General features: G+C 48.9%; 1 long non-coding RNA gene across 2 annotated transcripts; it reads left to right on the forward strand.

Moving 5' to 3' along the window:
- Positions 1–571: 571 nt before the first annotated feature.
- On the forward strand, positions 572–11,882 carry LOC133227883 (uncharacterized). Of its 2 annotated transcripts, none has more exons than XR_009729988.1 (3): positions 572–795; positions 6,936–7,068; positions 9,919–11,882. It is a non-coding gene; the product is annotated as an uncharacterized LOC133227883 (long non-coding RNA). The 2 variants fall into 2 exon arrangements; XR_009729987.1 differs by having other exon boundaries at positions 579–795; positions 10,257–11,882.
- Positions 11,883–18,390: the final 6,508 nt, after the last annotated feature.

Raw genomic sequence — 18,390 nt, forward strand, 5'->3', positions numbered from 1 at the left:
AGCTTGAGTACTCAGTTTTTTTCTGACAAATAAAATAAAATTCTCAACTTTTAGGTTGTGCGATTTGTTTGTTTAGTTGATGTGGTCATAATATGAACATATATTTGATACGAGTTTCAAGTTGGAAGCCACATTCTTATTAAAGTAAGAAACTGTTGACTTAAAAATAGTCACAACCTAGAAATTGAGAGTTATGTCTTATTCGGGGGTAATTTTTAGGACTTCAAGCCTGGGAGACAGCATCTCAAGGATCTCTGAAAGAATTGCTCCGAGGAGGTCATGGGGAAGTGGGGGCAGCAGAGGGAGGCGGGAGTGGGGAGGGGGTTGGGGGTGGCGGGTGGGGTGGGGTGGGGAGGGCGTGGAGTTGCAGAGTCAGGTTATATAGAAGTTAGAAACAAGGCAAGTAGTCGGAAGGTCAAAAGATTATTGTAAATTAAGGAAAACCAGATATCTCAAGTTAAGAAATTTAGTGTTTTTCTGCGCATGAGAAGATATAAGGGTCTGGGTTCAGTGAAATCATTACTTTCATATACATCTCCGCTATCCATGGCCAATATCCTTAGATCTGAGTTTTCACATCCTTAGTTTCTCAATCACCATAGAGAGTGGCAGCGGCCTCATAATTGCCAGAATGCAGGCATTGTTCTTTCTGGGCATCCTCCAGGCTCAGAAACTCACTTTTGGAGGGCCAAAATAGCTGATGGCTGTGACATCCTTTTTTATTGATACAGCAGGAAATACTCCATTTCACAAAACATACCAAACAGAAGTGGAAGAACAGGTTGTGGAACACAGGTAATTCAAACGGGTCTGAAAAGTTGAGACAATCTAACAGTCAAGTGATAGAAGTTACAGTGGTTGGAAATTTACAACTGTGTATCTGTATATACTTAGAGTAACTGAATTGCAACATTTTATGACAAGCGGATATTGAATTTTAAAAAGCCCTTCAGTGTGGCAGTATGGGTTCTCTCTTGCTGCTCACCATGAATAAGAGTCTGGAAATGTTTGAACCTTTGAAGAGCTTCTTTGTAAATCAATCTAGAGTGTCCTATAACAGCACTGAACCCTTTTGTAAACAAATCCTCTGTGTTTTGGCTGCATTCAATAATCCAACGAGGAGAGCGAAAACAACAACAAAAACTTCAGCTTTTGAGGCTTTTGGAAAATTATCATTATTGAAAACAAAGCTTGCAAACAGGAAGACATTAAATTTATCCCCATGCAAGCAAGGGAGGGAGGGAACCAATGAAACCATGTGAGCCCCGACAGCCTCAGATTTAATTTAAAAATTACATAATTGTGCTTTGGAATATCTCAACTAGTAGAAAGCATCTTTTAATGAAATCCTATTTTTAATTAAACAAATTTATATTCCATGCCAGAATGGAACCAAATTAAAAGATCTACAAGTTTGCAGCATCTAAATTTGGAGAAACATTCAAGAGAATCATATATAGAAATGACTTCAAAACAGACAACTTATTTGATGAGTTTTATCTTGTTAAGACTGTTTGTCGAAGAAAGACTCTCAGCCTCTGTACATGCATTTGGGTAAAATATTTATACATTTCAACCATGGAAAAACAAAACCCATGAACATGCCCTCTGTAGAGAGCAAAATTTGCTTATTCTGAGCTTACCACATCCCCCTGCACCCGCGGAGAGATAATTGTCTCAATTAAATATGTTATGCTCTAGGAGAGAGAAGTCAGTGTAAGGTGTCAACAATTTCAAATGTATTAGCAAAAGAATACACAATTTTGATGAAAGACCAAGCTATTTTACAGAAAATTTTTAGATGTTAAAAGTCTATTGAAAAAAATGCTTGTTCTTCAGAAAAATTCCAATGGATCTACCTAGGGAATTCCCAGGGTGTAGTGATAAAGAATCTGCCTGCAGTGCAGGAAACATAGGTTTGATCCCTGGATCAGGAAGATGCCCTGCAGGAGGAAATGACTACCCGCTCCAGTATTCTTGCCTGGAAAATTCCGTGAACAGAGGAACCTAAAGGACTATAGTTCATGAGGCTGCAAAGAGTTGAACATGACTGAGCACACACACACATATATGAAAACCCACTTATCAAAAAAATACTTCAAAAATACGTCATTTTAATTGTCTTTAATGCCCTCCTTTCACTATGAAGAAAGGACAGGTGAAATGATCAGCACACACACCATCCAAACTCTGCGTATTTTGCTCTGATACAGGCAATCTCACAGCTACATTATTGTTGTTGCTAAATTAAGGTCTAATTTACAGTACGCTGAAATCAAAAGCTCATAAGTGTACAGTTCAATAAACTTTGACATATGTACACACCGACATGACCAATATATGGAATGTCTCTACCACTCTAGAAAGTTCATTGTACCTTTGCTGTTATTTCCCTATTCTGGAGTCGGTGGTAAAGAGTCCACCTCCCAGTGCAGGAGACACGAGAGATGTGAGTTAGATCTACGAGTAGGGAAGAGCCCCTGGAGAAGGAAATGGCAACCCACTCCAGTATTCCTGCCTGGGAAATCCCATGGACAGAGGAGCCTGGAGGGCTACAATCCATGGGGTTGCAGAGTCGGACATGACTGAGCACTCATGCATGAAGATAACTACCCTTCTCATTAACTGAAATCAAAAGGATCTAGGTCCTAGACCTGGGAAGTGGCTCAAGCTTCCTGAATGTTGGCCATCCATTCATGCAACAGAGCCTGGGGTTGCTAAGATGCCATGAGCTGATAAGGCACAGTGTGGCCATGGGGTTAGTACTCAGTCAACAAGAGCACAGTCAGAGGGGAGGAAGGATGCAAGAGAAGAGGTCCCCACCAGTGTAGAATTCCATCACCATGGACAGTCTGAGAGGACTCAATTCTGTCAAGATATCCTGCTCCACCCTTCTTTCTACCAGGGTCCTACCTGTCTGCCAGGGGCCCGACTCTGCTCCAGGGTCCTACCTGTCTGCCAGGTGTCTAACCTGCCTGCCTCTATCTGCCTACACTCCCTGTAACCTCCTTTCTTCAGGCAAAGATTTGTGACCTCTCCCTGCTGCCTGGAGTTCCATCTTATCCCTGAAGCTCTTCTCTGACCCTCCAACAGGGATCCATGTCCCCCCACAGATACGTGGCCCCTGCTCTTTCCTGTGGCCCAAGGCACTTGCAGCTCTAGACACCCTATAGAGATAAGCCCAATACCACTGGGCTTAGCTCTTGACACACATCCACAAGCAACAGACATGAGCCTTAGCAAGATGACCGAATCTGGTCTCGATCACATGCTCAAGAGATGAGAGTGGGCAACTTCCTTGTGAGCGGTTAATAACACTACAACATTTAAGGACAACTGTGAAAGGCTGTGTCATAAACTGAACATTAAGCAGTGCTACATGGTAAGCCTGACGATGCCCATTTCATGGATGACAAAACTGAGACTTGGGAAGCCTAGCCACCCCCAGCACCCAGTGAGACGGTGCCAGACTATGCTTTGGGACTGGTTCTTCTGGCTCTGCCACCTGACTCTGTCGTTTCTGTCTGGCCCATAGGACACGTGGGTGTGGACTCCCAGAGCCCCAAGTTAAGCGGGACTGCCTTAAGGGTTTGCTTGTCAGGAAGTTCCCAAGACAGTCTAAAGCAGAGAGTGCAGATGCCACCAGCCTATGGGTCCCATGTATTCTTGATGTCACTGGGGCCCTGTCCAGTGGTTCACATCACAAACACTCAATTCCTACCTGAGCCTCCACCATGAAGGGGAATGAGGATGAGGCTCACACAACCCAGCTTTCTAAGCCCCTGAGCCCTGGGCCCAGCCTCGTGGGGTGATGCAGCTCCGACCACCACCCCTCACCCCTCAGGGAGGGAGGACCCGGAGAGCAAACGTCTCACACAAGCCGTCTCACATCTGTGCCCCGCGATGCTAATGCTGGGGGTTTATTTTTACCTGCAAGTGCTTACGGAACGTGTCTGATAATGTATTTATAACGGCCCAAGAAACTCAGCTAGCAGCAAGTGCCCTGAGTGACAAGGAAAATTGTTAGAAATTGTTCCCTGTGAAAATAATGAGCCCGCTGAAATGAGCCAATCAAAACAGCCTCCTGATGGCTTCCTGTACAGCCAGGTGTGGCAGGAGGGGGTGGGGGGTTCTGCTGGAATTGGACTCGGCCTTCTGAGCCCTGCGGGTATGGGTTCAGGGATGTCCTGGCTCTTGATGCAGATGCCCCTCTGCGGCAGCCGAGCCCCCTGGGCAGGATCCCTTCAGGGCGGGATCGTGAGGGGCTCCAGAGAGAGGGGCAGGGGGTTCACGTCACCTGGAGCCTGTGTCTACGCCTGAGGCCAGCCCACTGGGAGGATGCCCCCATCTCCCCAGAGGGGTCCGTCCTCCCTCCCAGCGCAGTCTAACCCAGTGTCCGCCCATGTGCTTCTCTACCCTCGTGAGCTGACTATTCTTAGCGCCTCGTTCCAGAGGGTGAGATAGTTGGATGACATCATTGACTCAATGGACATGAGTCTGAGGAAACTCTGGGAGATCATGAAGGACAGGGAAGCCTGGTGTGCTACAGTTCGTGGGGTCACAGATTCAGACACGACTAAGTGACTGAACTGAACTGAACCGCCCCCCTCATTCCCTCCACCAGGACCCCCCCCCACCCCCGCACCTCCTTTTCCTGGCTCCTGTCCTGATTCCTCCCAGGTTTGGCTTAAACCATCGCCCCTCCAGGCAGGCTCCTCCTTGCCCTCCGACTGAGCCCGAACTCAAAGCTGAGTCTGTGGACACCTGTCTATTTGTCTGTTTCCTTTGCTAGCACAGGACCTTCTGGGCCCGTGGGCTGTGTCTTCACTCCCCAGGTAGTAGAATTGTGTGCGGTAGAGGAAAGACATTCACAATGAATGAGAGCAGTGGAACTTGGGTGTGCAGAATCCTGTAATGAACCTACGACATCCATCCCTTGTGTTAGGATCATGCAGCAACAGTTCTACCGTATATACCCTGATATATGTTGCTTCTGTTTCTCTTCCTCACTCCTGATCATCAGTGTTGATTCTGCAGATCTTGCCCTGTACCTCTGGCCTTTCTCCCTTGTCTTATTTCAACCCTTTCCACCTGGGTTCAGGGCTTATCAGCTCTGCCTGCCCCACCACTCGCTCTCCCTGCCCCCCACCTGCCCCTCAAAGCTCCCTGCCTTGAGGTTCACTCTGAGCCCACTGCTGCTCTTTCTCTAGGTCTTCTGTGGCTCCCCAGTGCCCGGATGATAGAGGCTGAGCTCCTCCACAGCACACAGAGCCCCCCACAGTCACATCCACCGGCAGGTTACTTGGTCCAGCTTCAGACGTGACACTTCACCACAGTGAGTTCTCGCCACATTGTCACACATCCTGTAGTTTCTTATGGGATGGGACTTTGGCACACACTGTTCTCTGTGGTCCAAATGCTCAGCCTTCCTGACTGTCCCCATGTTCTCGCTTTGTCTCTGTTCTCATCACACTTGAAGATTCAGCTCTGGAGCCATTTCCTGGGGACCCTCTTCTCCTCCTGCCCCCACATCCAGCCCCTCCCCTAAGTCCAGGCTTCCGAAGCTGGTGCCCTCCGGCTGTGCGTGGTTTCCTAGGGCACCGGTGTGAATCACTCTTCTGCAGGAATCCTTCCTTCCGGGGATGTGGACTGCGTGCTCTTAGAGTGAGCCGAAGACCCCTCAGCTTCACCTTTGAACCCCTGGTGCTAGGCCTGCCTTCACACCACGTTTATAGGCGGGAGCCTCCACAGACTTTCCTGGTGGTGCTAGTGGTAAAGAACCTGCCCGCCAGTACAGGAGACGTGGCTTCGACCCTGGGTCGGGAGGATTCCCTGGAGGACATGGCAACCCACTCCAGTATTCTTGCCTGGAGAATCCCATGGACAGACAAACCTTGTGGGCTCTGGTCCATAGGGTCACAAAGAGTCAGACACGACTGAAGTGACTACGCACACGCGCACACAAGCCTCCACAGGCTGGTTCTGAGCTCACACAGAAAGTACAACAGCTGTCAGCCACGTCCCGGCCACAGGGCAGGTCTCACTCAGGCCCAGTTAAACGAATGCAGCCTTGGGCACACTTTGTCTAACCACATCCCCATGACGACGGTTTGCAGGCCGGTTTTCGCCTCTGTTTCTACAGATGGGGAACATGACCTCAAGATGCTGGATTTCCATATCCCCTGTTCTCACAGGCTCCGAGGTCCCCACTGGCTTGGCAGCATCCTGAAGCCCCGTGAGGATGCAGGTGTGGACCTGCCGAGGAGGGGGATGTGGCCAAGGTGGACCAGAGGCTACACCTCTCAGAGGCAGGGTGACTGCATGTTCCTAAGGCTGATGGTACTGTCTGAGGGCTGGGGCTTCTCTTCTGCATCCGGATATCTTGTATCCATTTGGGTTCAATCGAGGAACCACCAGTAGGTGAGCAAGAAAGTTCAGTACAAAGAATGGCTGGTGAGGGACCAGAGTCAGGAGGAGGGGGCCTGTGCAGGTGCAGAGAGGCGGTCCAGGCTGCTGACTCAGTGGAGAAGGAGGGCAGCATCCTTTGGTGCCAAGGCGACAAGTCGCCACTTAGAGCCCCTGCAGAATTTGGAATCTAACTCTCCTTCACTGAGTGGATCCCAAACTGACTGAGTGGAGTTAAAAGCACTTTCTCTGCCCCCACCGAATAGGTTGTAAAAGGCACAGCATCTACGTCAGCTCTTAGTTGAAGGTGGGGGGGCGGGGAGGACTGGTGAGACAAACTGGATCACTGTTTGTTTTATCAGTTACTTCTAGAGCAAGATAACAATTACATGTCAAGTGCAAAGCATAGACCTGATTTACAGCAGAACTGCCAACTCCCTGTCCCCCTCGTGCACCTGACAATTCACGTGTTTCCATTTGGCATCCTGCTCCCTGCGTGGTTCTAACAATATCTTTCTGTTTACTGACAGGTGAACCCTTCTAGAGGTTGACGCCCTCATGGAATGATGGCGCTGAATGGTGCACATTTCATCGTGTTGCTGATTACCTCAGGGGACCTTGTGGATACCTGGGAGTCACGGCAGGACCGGCTGAGGCCCCAGGGTAGGGTAGGGCAGGGGGCAGTAGGAGGACAGCAGGAGAGGCCCTCATGCAAGTGTCCCCAGCATCACCCCTGCTGACGTCCCCCTCACTTGGACCATGCAGGCCCCCATGCTGGTGACTTGGCACCTGGGAGGTGGGCTGCTCTACAGAAATGGAGAGACCTCAGTGCAGCTTTATCTGCTCTGCCCAGGAGCTCCCCCACCCCAGTGTTCTCAGGGGTGGTCTTCTAGTGTGAGTAATCCCAGCTCTGGGCAGGACTGATTCCCCACCCCAGACTGTCTCTCTGCAAAGCACACCCCCTGATGGGGCCACCCGGGACCCAGCTGTGCACAGCCCAGAGAAGACTGTGACCTTGGTTGTCAAAGCAGCTGTTGTCCTGGGCTGATAATATAGACAGATTCAGAGCAGAGGCAGAGGAGGGGTGGGGCAGGGTAGGGGGAGGCCGAGAGAGCAGGGGGAACAGAGGACAGGCAGGGGCAGAGGAGAGAGCCAGGTGGGGACCTAAGAACTTCAAAGCCTCTGAACGCCTTGTCTGTGTCTCACCTTTGACCCAAACAGGATGTGCGGCTGGCCTGGGGGTTGCTCTCTTTCTAACCCACCCCATCCTAGCCGGAGGGACCCAGCATGTGAGCCCAGCTCCCCCACATCTGAGTTGATTTCCACCTTCCCACCTTCCTGTGTGTTTTCCCTTCTAATTGAAAGCTGGTGAAATGACAGTTCATCACTGCTGTTTTATTTATTTGGAAACAAGGAAAGCACTTCAGATGTGGTAGGGAACAAAGCAGGGTTGATAATAAGAGTGCCTCCGGCCCTTTGAAAGACAAAGCCAGGTCCCTGATTAGCCCCTAGGGGTAAGGCAGAGTGGCTGGATGAGGTCTGGAGTGTCATTTTGTTGTCTCTGCTGGCAGGGCTCCTTGAATTGCCATTTAAATTATTCAGGTGTTTAAGCACCATTTGATTCCGGGTATTGTCAGGGAGAAGCATTTCAGCCAGGGGAGGGGGGCCTCCTCCTGGCAGCTGGACCCACTCTTGTGTTGGTTAAGGGAGGATGCAGGGCTCATGGCATTGGCTTAGCATCATTTTGCAATGATGGGGGTAGAATCAGCCTTAGAATGAGACCCAGAAGCAGTAAGGAGAGACCAACAGAAATCAAGCGAGGAAAGGAGCTATGGATTGAATTGGGTCCCCAAATGCATGCCTACCTGGAACCTCCAAATGTAGGATCTTTGCAGGTGTGATTAAAGTGCATCCATACTGGAGCAAAGGGGGTTCCAAATCCAATGTAATGGGTCTTATAAGAAGAGGAGAGACACACAGAGGCGTACACAGGGGAGAGATGGCCATGTGATGACGGAGGCAGAGACTGGGGTGACGGGTCTGCACACTGAGCGTCATCAGGAGCCACCACGAGAAATGCACAAAAGGACCCTCCCCTGGAGCCTCCAGAATGAGCACGGACCTGCTGATGCCTCTGCAGCCAGAAGTGTGAGAGCACAAGTGTGTGGTACTTTAAGCCACCCAGTCTGAGGTGCTTTGTCACAGTAGCTCTCAGGAACTAGTAGGAAAATCCTGGGTGCTGCTGGCTGTTGGCGCCCTTCCACCTCTGGTCACAGGGTTAGGAGGGCCCGTAAACGTCCCTCCTGGGTTCAGCTGGTCTTCCACCTCTGGTCACAGGGTTAGGACGGCTCATAAACATCCCTCCTGGGTTCAGCTGGTTTGAAGTGGGGTTTTGACAGTTCATGACCAGAAGATTCTTAAATGACACAAACTCCAGAGTTATTAAAGACCAGGTCTGGCTGGAGTGGGTGATGGCAGGGAAGCCTGGTGTGCTGCAGTCCATGGGGCTGCAGAGTCAGACATGACTGATAACTGAACTAACTAATGTCTGGCTGGGCAGGAGAAAGTAATACGTGTGTTTTCCTAGAATGGTGTGTGTGCTTCAACTCACTGAAATGAGTCCCAGGAACTTTCCCTGGAGCCCTCATGGCCCCAAACGATGACCAAACAAGGTGCCACCTTCAATGAGCTCAGTGTCGTGGAAGGAGAAAGAGGCTGTGTAATTAGAATGCAGGCCAGTATAGGTACACAGGTCAGAAAAGTCACTGCAGGAATTCACGAATGGCTTGACCCTGCTAGGGCTTTCTCTGTGGCTCAGATAGTATAGAATTTGCCTGCAATGCAGGAGATGCAGGTTCAATCCCTGCATGAGGAAGATCCCCTGGAGAAGAGAATGGCTACCCACTCCAGTATTCTTGCCTGGAGAATTCCATGGACAGAGGAGCCTGGAGAACTATAGTCCAGGTGGTTGCAAAGAACTGCTCATGACTGAGTGACAAACTTTTTTTTTTTGACCCTTCTGGGCTGGTTTGATAATTGAACACCACATTTAGAAAGTAAAACATTTCAATCTCTCCTCTTAAGCAATGGGGAAAATATACCACTTCTGAGCAGCTTTTTAATGTGTTTTAATATTCCTTCAACTTAAATTACCAAAGCTTGTAAAAAATGAGTTCCTGTTGATGGAGAAGAAAATATTCTGCTCCTTACCGCTAAGAGCAAAGGACCACTTTTCAAAGGGCTACTCACTCTGTCATTTAATTCTTGGTTTCATTTAGGAAAGGAGGAAAAACTACTGGTTTTGAGGGCTTCTGTGCAAGTTTGGATAGTACATTTTCAGATTCAATCTTTGTAACAATCTGATGAGGACTCTAATACTTGTTTATTTCAGCTCAGGGAATAGAATAATTAAATAATTTTCCCCGGATGACATGGCAGGAGAGCATTGGAATGCAGTTCTGCCTGGTTTGAAAACTCATGCTGGCTTTTGTTTGTTTTGTTTTTTCCTACCAGGTCATGCTTTAACGTAAAGCAAAGAGGCCCAGTGCGGTTATAGCCTGACTGCAGTTTATGCAGAAGGTCTGGGGTAGAACTGAAGGAACAGTCAAGGACTCACTTGGTCAATTCCTACTCACCATCTGTGTGTCCCTCTGTCTTCCTTGTATGTTGTAGAAAGCCACACAAAAATCTTATACATGGAAGCAACTTTCAGAAGACTTATTTGCATTTTGCTTTTCTAGCAACAGAAAAGTGAGCATTCACTCAGTCTTGTCTTCAGAAAAGCAAAGCTCCAAGAAGGGAGGAATGGAAATGTGTTTTCATTGCTGATGGTCTGTCCTTCCTACTCCCAGCAGGAAAATGGACTTTCATCTTTCAGTGCCTGTGATCTGAGCTTTTTCCCTATGGACAATCCATGCGCACCACAATTGGATCTGGAGGGGTTTCTGCGGAGGGAAAGAAGGGGCCTCTGGGTCCAGAGAAAGCAGACAGCTGAGCCATGTGCTGATGCACATGCCACGGGGTGGATCCAGGAGGACTGTGATGGGACAAGCGTCTCTGGCCTCTGTCCCCAGCTGCCCACTCCAGGGGGAACTGGAGGCATTTGTCATTGGTGTGGCTGGGTTGGCAATTAGGTCCATATACCCACTCTGGATGAAGGGAGAGGAGGCCCCACTGCTGGGGGGAACCCTTCATGGCTTCATCGTTTCCATCCAAAGGCTGCTGGCTGGCCTCCTTGAGATCCTCTCCTTCAAACTCTGTCTGTCCAGTTTCCAGCTCACTCCTTCCAGGGAAAGTTCACCCTTTTCAGCAGCCACAGCCCCTCAGGGCCCCACCACCTCCCCTCCTGCCCTGAAGGACAGGGTGTTATTTTCTAGACAAACATTGAATTCTTACCTTTTCATATTGAGAATATCCCTGCCACACACAGAAAAGCTACTGCAAATGTCATGCTGCGAAAGAGGCGGCTGGACCTGCCTGTAAGATGTGCCAAAGCCTATGGGGGCCCAGGCCGCCCACCCCCAAATGTGCCCCATGGCTCATGATTATTTTGAGTTAAAGTTACTTAAGAAACAGCCAACCCAAGAGGGACACCCTGACTCTCTGTCTCTCTGAAAGCAGGATATACATCTCTCATGTGAAAGGTGCTCTCCCTGAGTCTGGAGGTAGAAGGACAAATTTCCCACAAAAGATCTGGAAATTGGGGCTGAGAAACATATGTCAACAAACCTGGTGACCTCTTTCATGGACTAAAGCTGTTTATATTCTTCTCAAAACGAGCGCTGAAACCTGAGTTTCTCGGTCCTATCATTCTGCACGAATGTATGGTTTCTTCACATAAAAAGCATGAAAGCTGCCTGCTTTGGTCCCTTCTTAGATCCCATCTCTGTGGAACCTCCATGTGAAAGAAGTAAAATTTGTTTCTTGTTCTCCTATTCATCTGTCTCATGTCAATTTTATTTACTAGTCCAGCCACACTATCTCAAAATGTTCAGCTCAGTTCAGTTCAGTCACTAAGTCGTGTCTGACTCTTTGCGACCCCATGAATCACAGCACGCCAGGCCTCCCTGTCCATCACCAACTCCTGGAGTTCACTCAAACTCATGCCCATCGAGTCAGTGATGCCATCCAGCCATCTCATCCTCTGTTGTCCCCTTCTCCTCCTGCCCCCAACCCCTCCCAGCATCGGGGTCTTTTCCAATGAGTCAACTCTTCACATGAGGTGGCCAAAGTACTGGAGTTTCAGCTTCAGCATCAGTCCTTCCCATGAACACCCAGGACTGATCTCCTTTAGGATGGACTGGTTGGATCTCCTTGCAGTCCAAGGGACTCTCAAGAGTCTTCTCCAACACCACAGTTCAAAAGCACCAATTCTTCGGTGCTCAGCTTTCTTCACAGTCCAACTCTCACATCCATACATGACCACTGGAAAAGCCATAGCCTTGACTAGATGGACCTTTGTTGGCAAAGTAATATCTCTGCTTTTCAATACGCTATCTAAGTTGGTCATAACTTTCCTTCCAAGGAGTAAGGGTCTTTTAATCTCAAAGGTTAGAGGAGGTAATTTCCCCCTTACCAATAGACCCATATAGGAAGTGGTTCCTGTTTGTTTAAGAAACACAGAACAGAGTGTAGCCCATTGAATGGTGGCCCCAAGGTATGACCACATCCTAATTCACAGAACATGTGAACCCAACCTTCTATGGCTGAGGGACCCTGAGAGGAGGAGCTTGTCCTAAATTGGCCCAGTGGACCCTATAGGCACTCGTGTGTGACTTCATGAGAGAGAACAGAGGGAGTTTGACATAGAAAGGGGAGAAGCCACTGAAGATGCAGCAGAGATCAGAGGATGTGGCCATAAGCCACGGACCCTCTGGATTCCCCAGGAGCTGGATATACCAGAAATCCTCCCAGAAGCCTCCAGAGAGAGCATGGCCTTGTCAACACTGGGCCTCCAGAACTCTGGGAGGATAAGCCTCTGTTGTTTAAGTCCTAGAGTCTAGGGTACTTTGTCACAGCCACTGGAGCAGACTGAGACTCAGGCTTAGGAGAGGGTTGTCCTGTGAGCCAGCTGAGGGGAGACAGCGTGGGGCAGAACCTTCCAGGGAGAGAAATGCAGAGCAAAGCTCACTCCCCTTAAGGAACCTAAAATGCCCCAAGGCTGGCTAGTGTCTGGGGGAAGAGCAGAGACCAGGCCACAGGGGATCATGTTGGATTTGCCAAGGGGATTAGGTATATTCTAAGCTCTGAGAACATTGTTCTTGTTTAGTCGTTAAATTATGTCTGACTCTGTGAGCCCATGGACTGTAGCACTCCAGGTCTCTCTGTCTATGGAATTCTCCAGGCAAGAATACTGGAGCAGGTTGCCATTTCCTTCTCCAGGGGATCTTCCCAGACCAGAGATAAAACCTATGTCTCCTGCATTGGCAGGTGGATTCTTTACCACTGAGCCACCAGGGAAGACTAATCTCAGGTCATAATCGAAGTGTTAAGGAGAGGAATGTTGGATCTAATTTACATAAAAGAGCATTAAGTTCAACCAAGCCTGCTCTGAAAGGAGGGTTATGGAGACTAGATCCTGGATGTGCAGAAGACCAGTAGAGAGACAAGGATAGGCAGAAAAGGGGCCCCTGTCTAGACAGGTCAAGCTTCAGGCACAGGGTATATTTTCAAGTAGAAAAGCAGCTGGGTGTGTAGTCTAGAGCCTCAGGGAGAAGACAGAAATTGTTCATGAATCATCACTTATGGGGACTGTTTAGTGCTGATGGAAATTTAGGATGGGGGTAGATAGAGACTAGAAGAGGTAAGGACTCTAACCTTTAAAGATGGGATCAAGGAAGTGGATTGGGAAGAAGTAGGTGGGGAAGCAGAGGAGTCCAGGAGAGGGTAGGGGTGGGAGGAGAGACGGCTTCAAGGAGGACGGAGGGTCTGCTGCGCTAAGGATGCTGAAAGCTCTAATGAGATGAGGACAGACAGGTCTCTTATATGCAGCAATGTGGAGTCCTTGGCAACTTTGGGAAGGTTAGTTTTTAATGGTGAGGATAGAATTGACCATGTGCCAGACAGGTTGCTGCTGATGAGAAGCAGAAACGGTTCCTGGAATCCACTTAGCCTGAAGCTTGGCAAAGCATCGGTCACATCAGCTACCTTCCTGAGAGTAAGTTATTATGAAGTCACGCTTGAGATTCTTCTAGTCTTGAGGTCTCTGTAAGTACTGCCTGAGCACAAGGACCTTCCCCCAAGTGCATGTGTCCTCAATTTTACCCAGCGGTTGCTGGTGCTTGCTCAGTAGATTCACTGGGTCATACGGGAACTATATCATTAACATCATATTTCTTCCTTTCCAGTGCCCTGGTCAGCACCTGGACCCAGGGCAGAGACCCATTAAGAGCTCTGATAACCAAGGTCACTGTTTTCCAATCACAGGGTCTTGTCCTGTTGTAGATATCCCCTAGATGACACAACTGATCAAGGACTGTGACCCAAAATACGCAAAGAACTTGCACAACTCAACAGGAAGAAGACAGGCATTGTCGTTTAGTCGCTAAATCACGCCCAACTCTTTTGCAACCTCATGGACTATAGCCTTCCAGGCTCCTCTGTCCATCAGAATTCCCAGGCAAGGTCCAGGTATGTAGGTATCCCAGTAGGTAGGTATTCAGGTAGGAGGGTATCCAGGTATGTCTGACTATAACAAATGCATAAGCACACCTCTCTGGTGGGTGGGTTGACGGTGGGGGAGGCTGTGTGTGTAGGCGCAGGGGTACATGGCAACTTGTGTGTGTGTGTGTGCGTGCGTGCGCACGCACTCAGTCATGTCCAATTCTTTGTGACCCCAAGGACTAGAGCCCACCAGGTTCCTCTGTCCATGGGATTATCCCAGAAAGAATATTGGAGTGGGTTGCCATTTCCTTTTGCTAAATTTTTCTGTGAACCTAAAATTGCTCTGAAAAATAAAGTCTATATATAAAAAAAGATACCCTAACTGTATCTTGTGCAGGATTGCTGGAGTTGCCCCACTTGCTGGATTAGAGACCGAGATCAGGTGTGCAAAACATCTGGAAGCAAGAATTCAGTGTCTCTAAGTTCCTTTTCAAGACATTCCTGAGGGTCATTAAGGTTAGAAGGACAGCCTGGCTCAATGGATTCCTCACGCCTTGCTTTAATATGATTATTAAATATTACATATACTTCAGTTATGTTAATATAATTATATGCATACAGATTCACAGATTCCTAATTCTGCATTTAGTCAAAGCTATGGTTTTTCCAGCAGTCATGTATGAATGTGAGAATTGGACTATAAAGAAAACTGAGCGCCAAAGAATTGATGCTTTTGAACTGTGGTGTTGGAGAAGACTCTTGAGAGTCCCTTGGACTGCAAGGAGATCAATCCTAAAGGAAATCAGTCCTGAATATTCATTGGAAGGACTGACACTGAAGCTAAAACTCGAATACTTTGGCCACCTGAGGCAAAGAACTGACTCATTGGAAAAGACCCTGATGCTGGGAAAGATTGAAGGCAAGAGGAGAAGGGGACAACAGATGATGAGATAGGTGGATGGCATCACTGACTCAATGGACGTGAGTTTTAGCAAGCTTCAGGAGTTAGTGATGGACAGGGAGGCCTGGCATGCTACAGTCCATGGTGTCGCAAAGAGTCGGACACCACTGAGTGACTGAACTGAATTCTGGGCATGTGCAGTAACTTCAGAACCAAAGGTCTCATTCTCATGTTCTCTTCTATGACCCCTTGAAACCTGAAAATATCAAACTCATTCTGAGCAGATGCCCCCAAAATACAGCTGGAATGAACAATAAATTCTGATACTTTCCTGTCTCGGGCAGATGATAGAACTTTCATAAACATGAAAGGGAACCCCTCCAGAGGGCAGTGTCCATAGACCCCAGGGGGTACTTGGCTATGGGGAGCTGTCCTTGGTGGAACCAAGGTGTCCACAGCCTGCAGCCAAATTCCATTCACTGGAGGATACATCTGACGCCAAGCAGACTAAGTTTGCTCCCCAAACAATAATGCTCACTGTACCTATAAGACTGGTGTCCACACTCCTGACCTCTATCTGGAAAATCACTGCCTACGATCCTGCCAGTTAGGACACAAAGCCCCTGGGGCCCCTGTTTTCACAAGAACAGAGGACAGACAGCTCTGAAATCAGGGATTGAACCTCTTCTGTGAAGCTCTCCAGACAGTGAGTGGGTCTCACCTTGTCATAGCCTGACATCCCCCATGCTCTGCCTCTGCAGACATCTGGTTCCTACAGCCCGTGGGCGTGAAGAATAACGGAGTAAAGAAGTTGGAATCTGAGCCTCCTTTATCAAATCTCCCTTTGGAGACACGCTGAGTCTGACTATTTCCTCCCATTTTTCTGGTTGGAGGATGAGAGGGCCTCTCCTGCTAGTGGGTTCCCAGTCCCCATCAGCTGTGCTCCACGAAGACAGGACTCCCAAGCACCCCTCTGGTCCTCAGGGTTTGTGTAGAAACTCACATGTGAGAGGCTTTGTTCATCAGCATTAGATAGCTCAATTATTTCAAATAAAATTTGCTAAACCAATCCACCCACCTGCCCAGAACCCAGCTGCCATTCAAAACAAGTGGTCCTTTTCTAAGGTTTTAACAAGAAAGGTTTTCCCTTCGTCTGAGTTTTAGTTTCTCTGCAAAAGTGCTGGGTAGTCCAGTGGTTAAGACTCTGTGCTTCCGCTGCAGTGGACTGGGGTTTGATCCCCAGTCAGGGAACTAAGATCCTGCGTGCCATGCAGGGTGGCCATAAAAAGGTACCGGGTCAGCTCCATCCACCCTTCCTTCGTCCACATCCACATTCATAGACTTTTTTTTTTTTTTTTTCCCATGACACAAACCTCTCCCTCACTGCCTGAGTCTGCACTCCCATGTCTGTGCAGGTTCTGCCTTGGGCCATTGAGACAACCTTCATCCTCAGGCTTTAAAGGGAATTGTGTTTTGCCAGCTGAGATGCTGGGTTTTATGACACCACTGGGTACAGTCCCTTTTTCTTCAAACAGAAGATTGTTAAAAACAATTGGAAACCTACCAGGCTGACAAGTGTAAAAACAAATAACACAGAGACGGTACTGGCAGAAACTTAAAGTGTCCCCCGAGACCAGAAGGGTCTAGAGGGGTGTCAGATGGAAGCTGACACACCTGGCCTGACCTTTGATGACTCATCTGGGGCCTCAGCTCAGGTATCCACCCCAGTGAAGGAACACCATTCTCAGGAGAGCCCTTTTCCCAAGAGCCTGGGCTTATCCAGGACGAAGCCTAGTTACAGCACAAAGGCTGCAAGCGGGGGTGGGGAGCTGTCTGCTTGCAGCTTCCTTCTCTTTCTCTGAGAAGGAAAGGAGTGGATGGGAGGGCAAGGGAGTGAGCTGGGAAGGCTGGCTCTCTGTGGCCAGGCTTTATGGCCTCTTGTCCCATAGAAATTCTGCTACTGGGGGAATTAAGGTTAAGGCGGAAATCCACGCCTGTGAAAGTTATTACCATGGTTATCTGGGAGCTCTTGTTTACAGAGAGCGGGTGACATGTTCTAGGGCCCATGAGCCGCAGCTACTGAGCCCCACACATTCTAGAGTCTGTGCTCTGTAACAAGAGAAGCCACCACAACGAGAAGCCCACACGCTGCAACTAGAGAAAGCCTGCACGCAGCAACGAAGACCCCATGCAACCGTAAATAAATAAATACTTAACAAAACAAAAAGTGGATGAGACATTGCAGTAATTCTAGAACTCTCTGGGGGAAAATACTGTGGCCCCATCGGGGTCTGGGGAGAATTGAGGTGGCATGAGGTCAGGCTGTGGCAGAGGTCCTCTGTCTAATTCAGGCAGGGTGCATTGCGAAGCCTGCCAGGGCAAAGCAGCCCCCAGTGGGACAGTATCCCAACAGCAGAGGATCAGGGAAGGGTCCCCAGTCTACACACACATCCTGAGCAGCACAGCTTATACTGAGACCCTTGGATTGCCAGGTTAATTGGGAGGGAGTTCCACAAACACATCTGACTCCCCTTTGCTTACCCCTGGTCACAAACAAAAACATGCTGACCTTGATTCTCTGGATTTCTCAGCATTAAGGGTAACATCCACCTGTGACGTGTTTCCATCAGTGGCCAGTGCTCCTGACAGCAGCGGGAGGAGGGGAACAGACGAGGAATCTGGGGGATCAGGTACATCAGAAATTGGAGGATGTGATTTCCTCTGTTTGTTTCAGAATGAAAAGAGAGAGACGAAGAGGGATGAACAGTCTTCTGGAATAAGACAACAGAGCCAAGCGCTGGGTCTGGTTTGTTTCACTCACTGGCTGGGATGGGGGGAGCAGTGGGATGGAGATGGAGGACGTTGCATCTGGGGACCCCACCCCCCACCCACACACCTCCCTCCACCTTGTTCTTCACCCCCTCCCCTTTTCATCTTTCAGGAGTGACTTGGGTTACACAGTCACATTTGAACCATGAAAAGGCAAGGGGGTAAAGAACAAGGTGGAGGCAGGCGTGTGAATGAGGGGGGCGGTTCCTAGGTCATACGTTAATGCATATACATTGAATCTAAACCACCAGCACATACCAGAAAAAATGGTGCAGATGAACACATATGCAGGGCGGGAATAGAGACACAGACAGGGAGAACAGGCATGTGGACACGGGAGGAAGGGGACGGTGGGATGGATTGGGAGAGTTGGACTGAAATATATATACTACCATACGTAAGACAGACAGCTAGTGGGAACCTGCTGCACAGCACAGGGAGCTCAGCCCTGTGCCCTGTGGTGCCCTGGAGGGATGAGATTGGGGACGGGTGAGATGGGGATGAGGTGGGAGGGAGGCCCTACAGGGAAGGGCTATATGTATGCAGATAGCTGATTCAGGCTTCCTGGTGGCTCAAAAGATAAGAGTATGCCTGCAATACAGGAGACCCAGGTTTGATCCCTCAATGCGGAAGATCCCCTGGAGTAGGAAATG

The sequence above is a fragment of the Bos javanicus genome, chromosome 16 (genome assembly GCF_032452875.1).
Source record: "Bos javanicus breed banteng chromosome 16, ARS-OSU_banteng_1.0, whole genome shotgun sequence".
Lineage (NCBI taxonomy): Eukaryota > Metazoa > Chordata > Mammalia > Artiodactyla > Bovidae > Bos > Bos javanicus.